Source organism: Saccoglossus kowalevskii, chromosome 13 (assembly GCF_978046115.1).
Source record: "Saccoglossus kowalevskii chromosome 13, keSacKowa6.1, whole genome shotgun sequence".
Classification (NCBI taxonomy): domain Eukaryota; kingdom Metazoa; phylum Hemichordata; class Enteropneusta; family Harrimaniidae; genus Saccoglossus; species Saccoglossus kowalevskii.
The window spans coordinates 19,765,021-19,785,553 of NC_140653.1; positions in this window are offsets into that span (position 1 = coordinate 19,765,021).

The window sequence follows — 20,533 nt, forward strand, 5'->3', positions numbered from 1 at the left end:
AAGAACCACAAAGCACTGAGCAGTTTCCCTACCAACCGTATTGGACAATAAAAATGAATAAAAGAAAGACTAGAAGTGAAAAATCAGATGCACATAGGTGTTCAAAGTGTTACAACAAAATAAACGAATTAATGGAATTAAAAAAAAATGATAATTCAGGTGCGGGGCATCACTACGTGGGCTCTGAAGTAATGTATGACCATAATAAAATCTAGGCGTCACTATTAGATGTCACTGGTAAAAGTTCAATAATAAGTTAGGATTCATCCACAGGACACATTATTTAATCAATTTAATTTAAAGGATTCATCTTTAGAAACTCTACAGCAGCACTGAATGCGGATGGCCCACCAGCAGAAACACGTATACGATGTTATGAAACTTGTCCAGCCAACCAAAGTGGTAAAAAGCAAAGTGGTACTATTGTTTCAAAAGCAGGTTGTTGTAGCTTGTTAGTATCATGATAATCCTGACAGAAAGGGAAGGCAGAGCTACCCCAATCCAGAGCTTTGAATTCTGTTATGTACGGCATAAATTAAATATAAAATATTACAAAGAGATTTAGGTGTGTTTTGATTTAGAAATTCAGTTCGATAGCGCCCTCCCCTGTGTCTGGTTGAATGTGGTTTTGGCCGTTGATGGCGTTTTTGAGTCCGCAGTGCTTTGCGTAAGAAAGCTGAGGGTTTTGGTCACGTGTGTGGTTTCGTTTGTTTTCCTCTTGTTTCCTTTTTGAGATTGGGGCTTGTTTTTAGGTGTCTCCTGTTTCAGGTCCAGTGGTCCGCGAGGTTCGTCAGTGCCGCCCGAATTCCTTGCGTGTACGCAGTATCGAGGGGGGGGGGGCCGTCGCTCTGCAAGTTTCCTGGTGCAGTACTATAAAGTACTATAAATGAAAGTAAAATATATTATCCCATACATTTGTGTCATTATTTGGTAATTGTTCAACCTGAGAAACATAGAGGAATTTGTCCACCTTTGGCTCTTAGTTGAAATCGTGACAATTCACTGCACCTGCTACCACGAACCATGTGGTAGATGAGAATATTTTAGAAGGGAGGCTTCATTATAGTTGTAGGAATATTTAGAAAAGTCAGAGGTAGTGATATTGATGTTAACTACCTGCTTGATAACTGTGGTAAAGAATCTAGTGTTACTTAAAATAAGCACCTCGCTCATGAAAAGAAACTGGTTGGTGTTATGGTGTGTTAAAGTTGTCAGAGACCCAACATACATTCTCACAGAGAAAGGCAACTGAAGAGTACATCATAGGTTCTGAAATATAAATAAATATATTCCCTGAGCATGGTGTATACTATTATAATGCCAGAGCAAAGAAGTGTTGATTTGGGTGTCACGTTTGTCAATTGCCAGACGATGTCAGCACTGTATACGTTGAAATTAAAATAGTGCATTGCGAAATATTGTATCCTTAAATAAACTTGATCAGCAGAACTTATTACAGATCTAGTAAAATGCAAATTAGTATGTTTCTTCAGACAGTACCCCACTTGAGAGTGAGTTGTCTCAATAGTGAACTCTTCATGTGAATGATAATTAGTTCTGACAATTATAAAAAGAGGATAAGTAGTGTTATTCAATACACAAATTTGATAAATTGGAATTCTAAAGTTATAATTATAACGTGTCTTCATGCGTCCTTGAAAAACTGTTTGAAATTGGCTCCTAAAATCGGAATTAGGGCTGAAGGTACTTAGTTGTAGACTGTAACTGAAGTAATATTTGTGTATTGTTAATTAAATGATACTTTCGCGTAAAAAGGGGAATTAGACTTTAAGACGCATACTGACTGTAACTATAAGCGACAGAGCACTAGAATCCTTTAATTATTCCTGAATAGCAAACTGATTGCTAAACCTGGGCAGATTCCTGTAGAATATAGAGAAAGAACGCGATTAGCTGAAATCGACCAGTTGTAAGACGTGAAGCATTCAATTTTCAATACACTGCCAAGTTTTAACACGAAGACGGCCATGTCGTCGATTTGACTTATGCATTTCCAACTATTCACTCTGGGATCCTGCAAATAACACACGATTTCAACAATCAGTGTGACGTAGTAGGGACGTACGAATCACACCACAGTGCGACTGATATATAGAAGATAATATTTGGTAATCGTAGTCCTAAATAACTATTAAAAATAGCTAAACGTTTCGAGCAATGGCTTTTTATTCATAGCATTTTCAGTGAACGGAACTTATGCTACAACAACTCATCGCAACATATTATCAGTAATTACTGGTATTATCGTCTATACCATTAGTAATACAGAAAAGATGTAACGGAATAGCCAAGTAACTACACAATGTGTTTGCAATTGCACACAATCCTATGCGATTTGAACTGAAATGTATTGCTTGACAAAAGTCTGATACATGTTACTGGTTAACAGCAGACTGTATAATGGTTTAATTCTGAGAAGCTCAACGTACATATTGCCCAAATATGTGTTTTGTCTTCTCTTCTCTCAGTTTTATAGTTCAACTGTCGCCAGGAATTGACTCATGGGGTGCAACAGTAAATTTCCCTAACAAATAAACCTAATTTAGTACAGTGATTAATAGGAGGGGTTAAAGTCCAAAGTCCAAATAAATTAGATGCCTTAAAAAGCCCTTCCTGTGGGTTGCAACAATGCAAGCGAAATCAGGCGCCTGACTAGATGTATTTTAGGTATAAAGCGTCTAGGAAAATGCTAGCCATCTTTTCAAAACCTGTGAGGCAGGACGCGACACATTTCATTGGTAAACATTTATCATATTGGAAAGGTTCTTACTACCTAAACTCAACTGGGATAATCCTAAATGCAGAGTGAATATCCGTAGCAACCATGACACAACAGTATTATTGCCTAAAACATAACATTCAGTCATGCACACTGGCTTTAGTTACCTCAGATGGAATGCTGTCATTAATCTAGCTACCATGCGTCCTAGATAAATCAGTTTGAATTCAGCTGGTACATTCATAGGAACAGCACCCGATGCTGAACCTTTTTTTTCGAAAATGGACATGCAGTTCTGCCAGCAGATAACTCTTTCTGTAACCTTTTACCAACAACCCAAGTTGCTCAACAGCAAATCTAAAATTAGTCAAATCAGACGTTAATTGTAGTACCCCAAAATATTTCGATGGAAAAAGCACAACTGAAGCCATCAATAATATAATTTAATCATATTCAGGTTACTGTAAAATGACTAATTTTCACTGGGTTTTAATTTCGCTGATTTTCCATTTTAGGCATATTCAGTGGGTTTTAAATTCACGGTTTTGTCATTAAGATGTTCTATGCTAAATTTTACAGTCAGCGAAATAATCAAAATTAAAACCCAGTGAATAATTAAGCCTTTTACAGTACTTCATTTGTAACTGCTCAATAGTTAATAGATGGGTTATAGACTTGTTAGGAAAACGTGTGTTGCTTGACATGACTAGGCGTTTTCTTGCAGTGATCCTGTTTATGGGTTTTGCATTTCTAACCTCGTGTTATGAACAGGACCTTCATGTTCGGGGAACTTGACTCACTTAGCAGATAACACTTACATAGAGATACCAGATCCAAAGGAATACACATTAGTACATTACATATAGTTCAGCTTTATTCCTCCAAAAAGTCAGCTAAGGTATCTTTTGTTATCTTCCTTCTAACCCAAAGGGTTACAAAACTCAATATGTGTCTTCCGGTTAAAGCCTTGCGAATTTGCCACTACTAAATACAATAAGTAAACAATCTACTTTTCAAATTCCTGTATTATATGTTCATAATCTCTACCCTAAATATGCAAGTTGTTGATTCTAAACAATAGTGCAACTACATGTGAACCGAATGTGCAAACGTGAATAACACTGTGATCAAGAGTTCCAGCAACATTTGTGAGGATAGTTTCACCCGGAATATAGTTTTTCCTTTTGGTACTCCTGTGGGAAAAAATAAAAAAAATTGTTTTGCTTTCAACAGTGTGCAACTGACCCCAAGTAAAGATAAATGTGTCATAGTCCCTTAACTTCTTTCCTCTAGCCCCTATATTTTATAAGACCGGTACCATCGTAGGTATACTTAAATTTGACCATTTTTCAGAACAGTCAGTAGAAATCAGGCAGAACGATGGACTATCACTCTAAGGATGCATAAATGATAATGTTTACTGTTTGTCATAATATTTTGACAACAAGAGAACCCAACTCATCAAATCATTTTGATTTACCACCAAATTACTGCAGCCACAGTTACACCTCTTCGTGCCTGATCCTGTATAGAACATTGGCGAAAGACTGTTACTATGTTACTAACATAGCAGCTTGACCTACCTGCATAGACTTTGCTTGATTGATGAATGTCTTAATGCCTTCAAGTAATGCTGAAGTAGACTGTTGAATCAGAGCTACAGTTTCTGCAAACATTTGCGGTGTACTTGACTGATGTTGTAGCAGATAAGAAGGTTGTGCAGGTGCACCCTGTGATAACGAGACTAAGCAGCAGCACTTACTTCAACATATTATAAGCCATGAAGATAATCCAATTGCAGGGATGACACAGAGACAAATTACAATTTGTTAAAGTGAATGCCATCTGGTAACATACTTGTCAGAAAAAAATTCCATAAGCTGACAAGCTTCCAATGACACCAACACAATGTCCCACTGTATGATGTTTGCTGAGACTTTATTCATTTCTGTTGTTCCTGAAAACTAGGTAGATACTCAAATTATTATTTGAGTATTTCCTGGCTTCAACCGTAAAATATGAACAGGTGTTTGTGGCTGAAGATCTGCAGCATCATTTGGCCTACAGTTGATTATTGTTTCTGTCATGACGCTTTGCAACTCTTCATCATCAAGTTGGGCTCTGTACTAACCTAATTAGCCTTTCCCAAACTCCATGATGGGAAGAATATGGAGAGTTGAATTCATAGTGTATTTGTCGCCAGGCAGAATGAATACATGATTGGTTCCACTTCTCAACCTCTGCCACAAAACTCACATTGTCCACTAAATAGGTTGGTCTCATTATCAGATACCAGCTTATGTACTGGACCTCTTTCAGCAGCAAATATTCTAATAGCACATATACAGGAACAAGTGTCAAGACTATATGCGCAATGTGAACTGCACATATTGCAAAACAGGGAACAACACTCAACTCTAAAACCGTTTAAAGTAATTGACTTCTGACTGTGAGAAATTGGTTGGTTCCCCAATAGTATGTCAATGTCAATAGTATGTATATCTTCTAGTATCAGTTTTGTCACTGTATAGGGTGATTCCTTGCCAATGGATTTAAAGCCTGTGCTAAACATACCCCAACCCTCACTGTACCACAGTTATCCCCAAAAAGATATAACCTTCCAATTCCATGGTCACAGTCTGTGAAGTATATATTCTGCATCATCTCAGCTGCCACCAGGTACTCTTCTGTATTCCAGCTTAGAATTATCATGACTGGCATTCCCATGTCTACCATATTTTTCAATCTTCTCAACTAGAAAATCTGCAGAACAGCCCATCACTTGAGATTCACCCAACATGGTGCTCGCTTAGGTCGGAATAAGTGCTTGTTTTGGTTGTAAACTGATATATAAACTTAGAAAGTGTTTTACTGGTGGCTTTTAATTTTCTGTTGTGATACACCGAACAGCCATTTCACCAATATAGTGTTTGCCAATTTGACTCCAATCAATAAACTACTGATTTCATCAGTCATCCCTACTCCATGACTACTTACACCCTAGTTATTATGTTCTGCTTGTCGTTTTATTTTTGAATGAAAATGGGAATGAACTTAGCTTCTGGTGAAACGTGAAGAAATCCTTGTTGTGTAACGTTTTTTGACACACCTCTGAACGTGTTCATTCAGTCTATTTGGTCCTACGGCAGTTGTGACCGAGGCAACATAGTTTAATGTAAAAGCTTTAAATTGACAGCGCCTTACAACTATCCGCAACAACAACTTGAACTTTATTTCACTTGTAGACTTGCCATCAGCAAGAAGGTTTATTTAACGTAGACTCTAAACTCAAATATGGTCTTGAAGGAGTACTCAATGTTTATTTAAACTTGAAAATTTTATCTGCACCACTTCACACAATACGAACGTAATCGGATACAATGCATCATGCATGCCTCAAATCAATCACTAGTAAACACATATTACAAATATCATGTGTGAAAATCACGTCCACAATATAACGCTGAGTGTGGCTCATAATAAATTTATCAAAAATAGATTTTGTGTTCACTCAAAAGAGCGAAGTAAACCCTTAAAACTGTCACTGAAATTGAAATTTGTAGATATTACACACCTTTGGTATAAAGATAAACTACACTAGGTTGTAAGCGGATTATTCCTTTATTGAGACACGGACCAAAGATGGCGGCAACTAGAACCACATTACTGACTGGTGCATGCGCACTAGTTGCTCACTAGGCGCGATTCGATCTAACAAAACAAAGCATCTAATCACAGTACCTAATAATACAGAGGTGTCACGTGTTTAGTCATCGTGGTGCTGTTGTTGTTGTAGTATTAACTTCGTTTGTCAAAAAACACTATTTTTAAACTGATAAACTCATTTTGTACATGGATAAAAAAAACTATGTGAACCCAGGTCTTGTAGCTGACTTACTGAAGGTTATGGAGTGCATGCTATCTGAATTGCTTGATCAACTGTAGACTATTGTAAATTGCATGATATAAAAACTAAGCAAGTTGAATTACGAAAATCGTGTAATGGTCTTCAAGAGTGCAGTTAACGAAATAAAATAAACATATAAATCACCTTGATTTGACACATTAGGCCAAAAAGTTGATAAAGTTAACGACCGTAGGGACAATGATGAAAATGATGTGGGACAACGTTAGGGTTTACAGCAATGCCGTAATGGAAGCTAAGGAAATGTCCAAGGTATCGTGGTAGGTAAGATGTAGGCACATACAGGTGTGGAACCTGGCTATTTTAGTGATGTAATTAACAATGCCAGTATGTACAATATAGACACGTTTAACATTCCTCGTATTTCAAAATGCTCGAACGTTAATGCTTTCGATCGCTCTCTGTTTATAATAGGTGAATACCACAGACAATAATTATTGAGTTTACGTAATCTCAGATATTTCTCCATCCTCGCAGTTTATTTGAGATTGAAAAAGCAGACAACAAGCAGTGTTGGGGATGGTGAAGCCGAAGCAACATTCCAGATGTTATGCAAAAGAGTTTTGTCAGGCACAACCCGAACACAGCGTAAAGGCAACTTCAGACTGCTCTGTTTTGATTTGTTATTGTTTCAGTCTACAAAAGGCGTCTAATAATAAGGTTGTACACAAAATACCGGAATTTTCATCCCCGTAAATTGCGTCTTGGACAATACCTTTGCTGTACGATGCACTCATAAACTCGGACGTAAATTTCGGTATTTTGTGAATAACCTCATAGTATGATGGTAGCATTTGTTTTGTTTTGTCTACTTTAATATTCATAATTTGTTGAATTATCGAGTTTTGGATATATATTCAATTTTATCCAGATTTGGAAGCTTTTAGTTGTCCTATTTTAAAACATATTCACCCAAATTAATTAAACATCGATTTTAGTGTAACATTACTATTCAATGATAAAACAAAAAAATATTTGTAGCGTACGTGTTTCTATCTTTTCATGACAGTAAATGACGTTTAGGTGTGGTATGTGTGATTCAACGATTTTTGGATTGTGAATACATCTAACGTCTATATTCGCATTATGTTTACAAAGAAAGCTACCACTCGCTTGTTTTGTAATAATTAATTCGTTACAACGTATTTTTTTAAGTGACCAGGCTTTACACCAGGAGTTTTGTATGTGTTATTTTTATTAAAGGTTTGAAAATTCAAGTTTGAGCCACGTGTGCATGACGATGACCGTTCATTATTTTAACACCACAATAAGCTATAGACTCGGCCCAAACTGTATTGTTTGTGACACGATGTTGTAAAAAACTAAATTCAGATACGTAATTAAACGGTGAGTTGATTTTCGTTGTCCTGTCCCTTTGGCGATCAGTGACCGCACAAGGTTTTGTTGATTAAAATAGTAGTTAAAATTTGATGTTAATATAATATAATCGGTGGTAAATGACGGCAAAGCGAATTTAAACATTTAATTGGCCTTACAACTTAAAATAATAAATATGCTATTCAATCTGTCTATTTTTGAATATTCATGCTGCGTGCGTTATTTCGGTTATTAAAGGGCGCCACCGTACGATCTTTTTGATCTTTGAATATGCTGTTAACACTCGTTGCGGGCTCTATACGCACAATTTCACTGATCAGTCAGCGTAATGTATGCTTAACGAAAATTGGCCAAACAAAGCACAGTCTTAAAGTAACAATTTTTATAACTTCATGAATATTGTTCGAGATACCCTTCAAATGAAGCTATTAAAAACGTTCGCCTTAATCATAACACCTAAGCTGGTGTAGATTATCTTTCAACGTAATGTGCACAGAAATGTCAATCATTTTTTGTACTGTACTAATGCGTGATTTGTTCAAAGTAAAAGTATATGCTGCATAGATGTTCATTGTCGACGTCTTCCTCGTACATAAACACATCTTAAAATCTTGTTTAAGGTAGAATCCTACTCATAATTTTGGAGAAAGTTGGTCATAAATCGCATGGCTGTGTCATTGGTCTATTAGGTTAAATCATGAAGATATTGGCCCATGGCACCATGAAATACAATTATTTTGTGTGTTACAGTGACGTATTTTGAGAAACATATCCCAATATTTTTCAAAAATCGCTATGTTTAGAACCCAGTTATTTTAAATAACTTAGGACAACAATAAGTACCCCGTCAGTCTATGTCACCAAATAATGTATGATTTGAGATAGATATGGCTTAATATTTCTGCCACAGAGTCCTATGGTAAAAGCGTTATTATAATAATACTGATAAAATTGCCACTACCCACTAAAGTAACATCTTAATTTTCCGAAAATTGAGCAGGTGACCCCCAATATCGTTGATGTCATTATCCTTATAATGTACAAGTACAATTTACTGGAAATGAATAAATTCTGGGTTTTTGCATTCATGTGTAGCCTTCTAACTTAAAGCACGGTAGTCGTCGCGCTGCGCATTTGCGACATTTGTGTTCATAAACATTGAATTTCCCACAATCCAATGCACTCTTCAAATGGAAATCACAAGTATGAGGTTTGACCTGGGCGCGACTTGCATTGATTACCTCCGGTGACTCCTTGATACCTTCGAATAACATGAAAATTACCTAATTGAAGCATGGAAAACGCCCTGTTCTTACTCGTTGATCTGCGCAACAGTCAAAGTCACCATCTTTGTTTATATGAGACCCATATATCTCGCACATGCGCAGCGCGCCGACTACCGCGCTTTAATATGGCGCGCGTGTATGTGTGTGGTTCTTACAACGATTTGGAAAGAACACACACTGTTTTGTTTCACTATTATATTCAATCTTTTTATGATTTGTCTAATTAAATCCACATCCTTTACCATTTCATTTATGACGATTTCGCAAAGATTCCCGCAATTCCCTGTACGTGGTTCACAATATTAATACCTAAGTATAGCTTTGTACATTCAATAAAAATGTTTGACCTTGTTCGAAAGTGATAATCTCTGAACAAACTCTACAGAAGCGTACCTTTCATTGAATATGTTTGTCAATAACTAAGCACCCGTCAACAAGCGCTTCATAGCGCCTTTTCTGAACGCATATAGAATATAAAAAAAACCAGGTGACTACAATTAAAAAAAAACCTGAATTTTATATACTCTGTTTGAAACACAGTTTGTCGTCATTCACTATCTTGGATTGCCATAAATATATACACAACGAACGACAATTTCTATATGCTATTTAACATCCTAAAATGAAACTAAACACAAAAATTGAAATTAAGCTGAAGGATTATTGTTCAAGATACCCCTGACCGCAAGTATACAATCTCAAGTTGACCAAACTAAGATAATTACGTGTCGCACTAACCTTACTTACTCCATTAGCCCATGTCGCGGAAATGAGTCTATTAAAAGCGTTTGCCTTAAGCATAAAACTTAATGTAGATTATCTTTCAACGTAATGTGCACAAAAATGTTCATCAATTTGTTACTGTACTACTGGCCGAGTTGTTCGAGAGAAAGGTATATGCGGCACAGATTTTCATTAACGCCGTCGTCATCGCATAGTATATATACAAATCTTAAAACCCTGTTTAATATGGCGCGCACGTGTGTGTAATCGTTACAACGATTTGGTAAGAACACAGGGTGTTTGATATGTATCCAATATACCCTGTTAAATGTGTTCAACGTTTTGGTCATTGTTTTTATAAAAATAAATTTACATAATGTCATATGCAGTTGCGATTTCATGAAAATAACCTGGATTATAACAGTCATACTTATTTCATAGGTATTTCTATGTTTCGATATTTATTTAAATTATGTGATGATGTATACATGACTGCACAACACATTATTGGAAGACCGTTTTATATACTGCTAAGTAAACGAATGTATATGCACGTGTATGAGGGCGCACGATATTCCTGTAAGCAGGCCTTATATCCCGTCAATGATACAAATTACTAATTTACATTTTCTGCAAGTTTTGACAATCGTGTACATTACCATTAAAATGTGCAAAAAATATGAAGCACTTTTTAGTTTTGAGGCTATATTTAATAATTTTCAAAAGGCAAAATTTATTTTAGGTGTTAACTAAGCAAATGTTGTCACCGAACTTTATACAAATATTCATATATAGCCCTCAAATAACATATTATTTCAATTCATGAAATTGGAAATAAAACAACGCATAATGGATAAGAAATTGCCAATTGCAATGTCTGGCGCCGGAATTTGCTCCAATCCGTGATAGTACAAAATAACTGCTGGGGAAAAGGGTATCATGTGACTTCATTATTATTAAATATGTCTGGGTAATGTGTCGTACACACACGGTTATATTTTTTAACGATTATTGACAACATTGATGAGGAATGTTAGGTTTTTGAGACATATATATCTTTTACTCTGAACTGAACATAATAACCACGTTCATAGCAGCTAGTTTAAATCTCCATCATCTGATTTGTTCAAAATCTTCAACCGATTTTCTGCAGATGTGACACAATTAATATACTTAAATTTAACTGAAAGCAAGCTACCATATAATATATATATAAATCGATGTTAAAAATATTAAAGATGGGTGTTGTATCATGGGTTTTGTATCACTCTTTATAAATATTTACATCTAAAGTTCTATATTGAATTGAACTCTGCCTTGAAGCTGTGGCATGTGAGATTACCCCAATGAATATGTTTCCTCGTGTAATGACTTCTTTCAGGAAGTAAAATTCACCCTACGTTCATAGAAGACTTGTTTATTAAAAAATGTATTAAAAATCAATTTACGTTAGATGTAACCTCCAAGTGGTTACGTAACTGCTAAGTTAATATAACCTTTAATGAAGATTCAAATGTGTACTCTCGAGAAATTTCAAGGATTACCACAATTTTTGTTAACCATCACAGTGAAGTGAGAATCCACTGGAATGGCTTCCTGTTGAGGCAAAATAAGAGCAATTTGTCTTTGCAGTGACGTTAAAACAACGATTTGATGGGATTAATTCTCAAGTGTATCCCGATATCCAGATAAGAAATGACCACTAAGGTCAGCACATTATTGCCGGACACTTTCACCGATCATTGTTGAAAAACACAGATTGTGGTATGCACAGTAACAATGGCTCATTTGGGACTGTTGACATTTAAATGACCTAGCGATTTATGTCCTTTGTTCAATTGATTAATTAGGATATGCATTCGGTTCAGTGAATTTCACAATTCATAAAGCACACATACAGTGAATAAATGTCAAGAAAAGGACGTTGTTGCTTGTTTTTGTATATTCAAATGGTGGATGAGTGTGTGTTTTGGTTGGTTGGTGGTTGGTCGGTTACATTCACATTCAGTCCAGTCAGAAAGGAAGATAGGAAGTAGGAAAGAAATATATGTAGTTAGATTCAACGGCTCAGGAGGCCAAAGCTACACACTACATTATTTTACTACTGCTGTGCCAGGTGTAATGTGAACTTTTCCCGACTGAATATGGTCTGGATTCTTTTGGTAACTTTTTTAGTAGTGCCTGTCGTGTTTTCACACTAATAGAGCGAATTCTGCGGGAATGCGATCTTTGTGAATGTACTGCCAGCCATGTTGTTCTTGCTGTAAAGCAGTTAGGAGACCTATATTTACCAGATCTGACGGACATAAAGTTATGTTTATGATTTACATTTACAAGTGTTGATGACATTATTAAAAGGGGTTGACCTTCAGACAAATAGTAACTGAATTAACTATTCGAGCTTAATTTAATATTTTTTTTGCAAACAAACTGGACGATCATATGCATAAGCCAAAGATGTCATAAGACAACATATTTATAATAAGGTATATGTACTCTACATCTGTGGCTGTGGCGGGGGTTTGCATTCATAGAGTTTTGGAAATTGGATTTCCCGACAGTTCACCCCTTTGAATAAAATGTTGGAATGCCATAACATTATGTTTATTTTAATATTCTGTTTTCAATTTTTCTTGAATCTATATGTGCTTTGCCGACGATAAACTGCTTGTCGTGATTGCGCCATCAACGTGATATCTGTCCGCCGCACCGGCAAACAAAGACATCGGGGACTAAGTGTCTCTTTGAGAAAACCTGAACTACTTATTATTATTGATTTAATATGCAGCTGTTTTAATATATCCAAAATAGTGAGCAATTTATAATGATTACTCGCGCAGGACTCCGGCTAAAGTGTTACATATATTTGACAAGCAATGTGTTTTAATTTATTCTGAATTCAGAGTGTAAAGTGTATAATACCATAAAAAGGGTCCTGGATTGCAATGGACCGATCATTACTATTGAATGTGGCAATAAGATCTATAGTTTGATATAAACGTGACAATACTTGCTTATATACCTTTTCCAGCAATACAATATAAAAGTGTACATTATCAAGCCACGGTGCAGATCATGTGTGTATGGACACTGACGAATATACAAATTGTTAATTTAAATCAACCATACCTAAGAGAGTGTGTGTGATATTTTATACAGCGGGGTATTATTATTGATTTTTTTATCATTCTATATTAATATTTTGCAGCCAAAATATGCATGCACCTGAGTGCCTGAATACCGCACATATAAGCGCCATTACCGACATCTTGATCTCTACGCCATTTTGTAAATAGAATTTAGAATATTTAACCGATAAACATACAAATACTTGTCATATCTGGAAAACAAATTCAGATGTGTTGTTTGTGAACCGTGCTTTCATATCATTCTAGGAAATTGTCAGCGCTCAGTGCCAGTAGCAATGACAGCAACAAGTACGATTGTGACCCATAGCATGATTTTATTGTATATTCAGTATATGTTTGGAGTCACTATAATGTCTAAAAAAAGTGGAATCTTTTGTTTGTTTTGGTTGCCGAATTGAGAATTTCCTACCCAAAAAAGTGTAGTTCGTGTTCACTGAAAGCTGTGATATTTACAATTTGGCATAACAAATTCATAATAACTTCTAGTAGTGTGTGTTCGAAGTTAAAGATACAGACCTAGTCAGACCGTAATATGATCAGATGATTTCCGTCACTCGAAAACACGTATCGGGTATCGTGGGCATATGATACTTGTTGAGGAAATATGAAATATGCATGTTGTGCAATATTTATTGAGGCCATATATATATGATCGGGTCAAGGTACGTTCAGAAAAAAGTAAACATCGAAACGAATTGCATGAAAAGAATGAGTTTTACAGGTATTCATATTTGCTAAAATGATTATCATTAAATAATAAATCCTTTAGTTTATTTTACTTGGGTGGGATCGATAACGATAAATAGAAAAAAAACACGTATATAAACAAATACACGCTTAAGACGATCTCAACACAAACATCCACACACAGCTTAGTTCTGTGATTATGTGTTCACTATGCCTTGAATGCATCCAGTAAATTGAAAAATTATAAATTACATTTAAATAAATGTGAGTCCACGTTTTTTTAAAAAAAATATCTTTGTGCCAAATTAGTGTTCCTGAAATTAAAATCACCAGTTGCTAATGGTATTTATTTATTTATATTTCAGTAAAATTACGCAAACATATTTTGAAACATTCCACTTTAATTTGTCCAAAGCATGTTTCAATTTATCGTTCTGCGCACCCCGCCAGTGCACGATATCATTCTGGTCCGGAAATGCCCTTGACAACAAGCATTGTTGCACTCCACTATTCTTAATCATTCAACCAACACACAGAAACTATACGTGAACATGAATTGTTATTTTCAAATATTAATCATGACCGAGTTAATGTCTATAGCGACGTCATACTAGTATTGAAAGATACTGATGTGTAAATGATTTGAACAATTTATTTCCCAATCAGTGTTCACTGGAGTATCTTATAATACATACTCACCAGCCCTAACTACCTACGGGCATAATTTTTGTTACTATAGTATAGATACTATACTGTTCATCATACATAGACGTTGCCAAGGCAGGATTCATTTCGATTGATGAACAGTTTTGATGTTGAAGACATTCACCGACCAAGTTCTATCTCGTACTGATGGTCTTCTTGTGCGGGTGTGAACTAATTCTGATTTGTACGTGTTTAATTTGAATTGAGTAACGAGACACAATGTGTTCAGTGATCCTTATGTTTCTAACTTCTACTTATGTATATTGGCATTCACAATATTAATTCAGCAATTCTGAAATGCATATGACCTTGATTTACCCGTGATATTATATGCTCGTCTACCCACTTCTACAATGTGGTATGAAACCTACATTTACACTTTCGGAAAAATGACTAAATTTTGATATCCATTGTGACTATATGATTGAACAAAAATGTTGACCATAAATCGATGCGAACAATCTCAGTAATATATTAAATATCACAACACATCACCTGCGCATGCTTCAGACGGGTTGTTGATAAACAAAAGTCTGCCCATGAGCCTTCTCGTTTTAAGCGTTCCTTGTTATCGACGATTCGGACTCAAATCCCGCGCGTGCGCAGGTGACGACCCCTCCGCTTTAAACCCAATCTATTTACATGCGCACCAATTAAATATAGGGATGTCATGTTTGAAATTTGTAAAACTTCGTTATGTATGATATAATTTCCACTTTTACATCTCACTTGATGTGTTCAACTCACATTCTCACAGCGAATTACTAACTCACACATTACTAGGTATGTATTATCAGTCGATATAAGCAGTATGTTCTCTATTTGTTGCAATTATTTTTGTAATTTTTACTCCGATTGAAATGATACTTAAGTAGGTTGAACCTACATCAGAATTTTGTGATTATTTTCTAACAGCTTGATTACTTTAATAGTTATGTTCTTATAGGACAGTGAAACTCTGTCAACCATCAGGTCGATTGTCCGTATTGGTTTGATTGTATATTGAGTTTACATTCGTAATGTATAATAATTCCATAAACTTAAAAAAAAAATCTTTTCACGGTGTAATGTTAAGAATATAATTTGTGAGATAGGATTTTCTGTTCTCTTGTACATGAGTCGGGAATGAGAGGATAATCATGTGAACTCATCGGCATGCTTAAAAGCAGACAATTTTTAGATAGACGTAACTCACCTTATAAATAAAATCAACATTCGTGACAGGATTGGAATGGGAGCATTTCTGGTGAACATAAACATTAATTACCACTCTACTGAGTAGAAATGACATTTTTGACACCTATCAACCAGTTCAAAGTGATATATGAGGAACATATAACATATAAATATACATTGGGCAAAGTACATTAGGAGAGGAAATTATTAGTCTCCGAGCATTCACAACAATTACTGAACAAACGAATGATATATGGACCTCAAGGTTAAGACCAACCATTTCTATTAGGTTTTGAAAAATATTGAGCTTGCCCCACCGATAGTACCCGCCGTGTATCGATCTAGGCAGTCAATTAAAGAAATGAGCTTCTACATAAGGAAATAGTATTGAAAAATCACGGATCATCTGTCTAGGTGATGTTGTATTTTGACACCAGTTCATAATATCTACCATGACAACGACTGAATGTTTGGATGATTTGTTCTTATAAAAAGTCACCAAAGCCAGGGAAAGGTATAGCATATCGAACAAGGGATATTGATTGGTGGTAAATCAAAGTCATCTCTTTTGTCATGCAGTCTAGTAGAAAGGTTTCCCTTAGTTAAATTCAAAGAGGAAATATATGAGGCAGAAGAACTTCTGTGGTTTCCTTGATTTCAAATTCAGGTGGATGTATCATAGCAAGATAATTATTAATGAATTAATCAGTCAGCCACATTTTGTTTAATTTGGAAGGAAGAACGATCAAGAGTAACGCAAAGCTACGCACAGTAATTACCCGGGACACTACACCATTTCGCTTTGCTACTGCTGTTTTTCCGACTGATTGCTACTTTTACGTTGGTTTCCACTCTGATAAAGCAAGTTTTGCAGGAATGAGCTTTATGTCAATGTACCACGCTATGATCACTCATCTAATGTATGACTAAACAAACCCATATTTACCAGATCTGATGGACATAAAGTTATGTTTATGACTTTTCATGAACAAGTGCTGATAACATTATTAGAAGGGGTTGACTTTCATAAAATCAAAATTTTCTCATAAACTACATTTTTATAAAGCGGTAAAGCATATTACAGCTGTGGCGGAGGGGTGCACTCACAAACTGCATTATAGTTTTTTTTTGTGTTTTTGCTGGAAAGTGTAGTTATATTGAATGTTATGTATTATTTAAATCATTTCCTCCATGGAATCCACTGAAAGTATACTACACTTGTTTTAATTTCAAGCATTATGTGAATGTAAAGACAATTTATTGTGGCCGATTCGAATTAATCGTAGATGTTGCATGATATGTTATGCATTTCGTTATTGCGATTGAATTTTTACTAGTATGTGTTCATTTCTCAGCATACTTTTTATGCCCTGATTTTATTCAATAATTCAAATGGTTACTTATGCAAGATATTCCTGATATAAATATTAAAATTGACAGGTTATTATCGCTTCCAGCCCCCCTCCCATCACCGGAGAACTCCCCAACACTCTCCAAGACTAGCTTTATTCACTTCTCAAAACTTTAACCTATCACATGGAAGTTTAAGACCTTGAGGCGTGGCCTCCACACATTCCACTCGCATATAGCCAATTACACGAAGTACTTAACACGTCATATATACTTGATTAATTGTCCGGTACATACCAAATAGTCTGGGGAAAACAATCCGTTGGTGACGTTTATATCTGTTTGTAGTTCAAATCACTGACTCGACCTTCGCCTAGCACGTCGTATAAGCCTAATGATAACAGGTTATGAATGAGCGTTGAATGATATCAACCAGCACTTCACTAGAAACCAGCTAACAAGTCGGTATCTAGACATATAGAAATAAGTTCATGACACTTATATGATGAGATATGTATTTGATTTTGTGAACAAACTCACTAATTTTGTCCAGAAAAATTATTGCGAATACTAGAAAACAGCTTAAATACTACTTGTTTCGGGTATACTTGACAAGCATTGTGTAATTTAATCTGAAACAGTGTAATGAATCAGTATATACTATACCATAAAATAGGAACGTTGATTGAAATGGACCAATTATTATTTGAGGTATTACGTATATTTTGATATAATCGGCCAGTGACAAGTGGCAATACAATTGTTGGGTACATAGAATATAAAACTGTACACTATCAAGCCATGGTCTAAGTTGTGTGTAAATTGTGTGTAAATGAAATTAATCCAAAGCACAGAGTTCAACTTCTATAGAATATATATATATATATATCGATGTTTTTATATCCTGACATTGGGCATACACATTGTTGTCACTCAGTGCAATGGTAATAAATCCGAACGACTCTAAACTATACACTACCTAACTGAGATACAACTAACTATTTTCAACTTTCTTCCCTGATCGTTGGAAGCAGTGGTATTCACACTTTAGCATGTACCAGCTCATAATAACTATAGTAGTGCGTGTTCGAATTACTGATACACGCATATTTCCCTTCGTCTGGATGCGATGTTTTACTTCTTTGTGAGAACGTGATACCTGTGGAAATATAAATTAGCATTATTATGCAATATTTGATGTATAGACCACGGATTGCATAAAAGGAATGTGTTTTTAAAGGTGCTCGTATTTCCTAGAAGAATTTTCAATATCCTTTATTTTACTATTTTTCATTGAGGCATAAGAGGTTGGGTCAGTGGCAATAAATTGATAAACAGCACATATGAACATATCCCGTTATCTGTTATGATAATGTATTTAATTTTTCAAAAATGTATTCAGTGGATTGGAAAAGTATAAATTACATTATACATAATTAATTAGTTCACGTATCTATGAGGTATATTGATGTTCTTAAATTGAAACTTCAGCTGGATTTACACTAAACCTTCACCAGATACCGATAGCAGATAGTTTTCATATTTATGATTCCATTTACACACATACACATATTGCGAAACTCAATGCAATTATGGAAATGACCTTGAAGATATGCATTGTTGCATTTTATCATTTTTACAGTCCAGTCAAAGATAATAATTATTATCAAAAATGCACCCTGACGGAGTTAACGTATCTAAGGATGTCAGTCATGGGATACAAGATATGAAATAGATTCGAACTCATGACCACGGCACGGGTAGTAGCGTTGGTGCGAACCAGCACCGGTCAACCCGGGGACACAATTATTTTCACATAGTGCTGTGCAGTTATCTTTACTAAACATCATACAAGGATGTTGCCACCGCGGGATTTCTTTGAGTTGATGAATTCGTTTGATGTCAAAGATCTTCGCCGACCTAGTTTTTATATCGCGGGATAGCAGTCCTGTGTGTATATGAGCTAATTCTAAAGATTTTAATTTTAAATCGAATTCAGAGAGAGCCGCAATGAGTTATCTTCTGGTACGAATCCTACAAATTATTTTAAGAACTATACGATATGAAATGTTGGACAAAACGGTGGGAATAAATCGATGTGAATATTCATAACAATGTCTTTCTATCTATCTAGTATCCCGTTTTTTTTCTGTGAATCAATTAAATGTAGAAATGTCTTGTCGCATTCTTTATGTATGATGTCATTTCTACTTTCTCATCGTATTAGATGTGCTTAACCCACAATGAGTGCATTCTCACAGCAGATAACGTGATCTAATGTAAACTGGGCGGTTTTAATACGTGCTTTACTTCAAACATTTGCTCAAACTGGTGTCGATTAGGAGAAAATGGAAATCAAATATTTGATATCGTTATATATACATACTAAAACACCATTTATCAGTACTCCATTTACCGTGCTTACGACCCTCGTGTATACACACATTACTAGCTCAACAGTCACACATACTGCCTGGGGACATAGATAATCAAGAATAATTGCGATATATAATTTATTCTCCGTTGCCCTTTATATTATCGGTTGGTATGGAGTGTTTTTGACAATGGGGATACTATTTTTAAAATCATGATAACGTTGTATTGTAAAAATCATGACGATTTTGAAAAATGATAAATACTGAAATAAGTCCAGGTATTCAGTCCGTAATTTATTCGTGAAAAAATTAGGTTTATCATACAGCAAACTAATTGGCCGATTATTCTGACAGAATCATGTACTGAATATGTATAATATATAAACGAGACTAGGTGCTCTAACAGACGTATTCTATGAAGGGTCTCGCAATGTATCTTTACAAGTATCTTTATATTTGCGTCGGTGTACCCACTTATGACAAAACATATTTATCTTAAAAAAGCGAACACCAATGTGAGCCTATAAAGGTGTGCTCACGCAACGAAACCGACAATGTCCCCCTCAGTCATTGATGAAGAATCTTTCATTGCTGTTGGCATGGCAAACCACATCTTTCGGTCCATGTTTCTAAGGCAATATCCCCTTCGGTATTCTGCTAAGAAAAGCTAAACATTCAACAACGATGCAGTTTTACTTCAATATCAGAGTCAATGTGCATAGACACGTTTGATATCGAACATCATACAAGTTATTGCCCTCGTGGGACTCGTACAGCCCAGTGAATTGATAGGCTATCAAACATCTTTGCCGACAAAGCGTTCATCAATAGCTCAATCGCGTACAAATGATATTCTTGTGCGGGTGAGGGCTGATTTGTATCTACCTTTGTATCAAAACTAACACAAAATATTGGCAGTCACCCCTTTTAACGTTCTTACTCGACTCTTCCGTCTACTGTTGAAATATGCCATGAGTCACTTGATAATGCAATAGATGGATCTTTGAAGCCTACGAATAAGTGTTATGAACTGTCTCGAATGCATGTAACCTTGAAGTACCTTAAGAATATTCATCAAT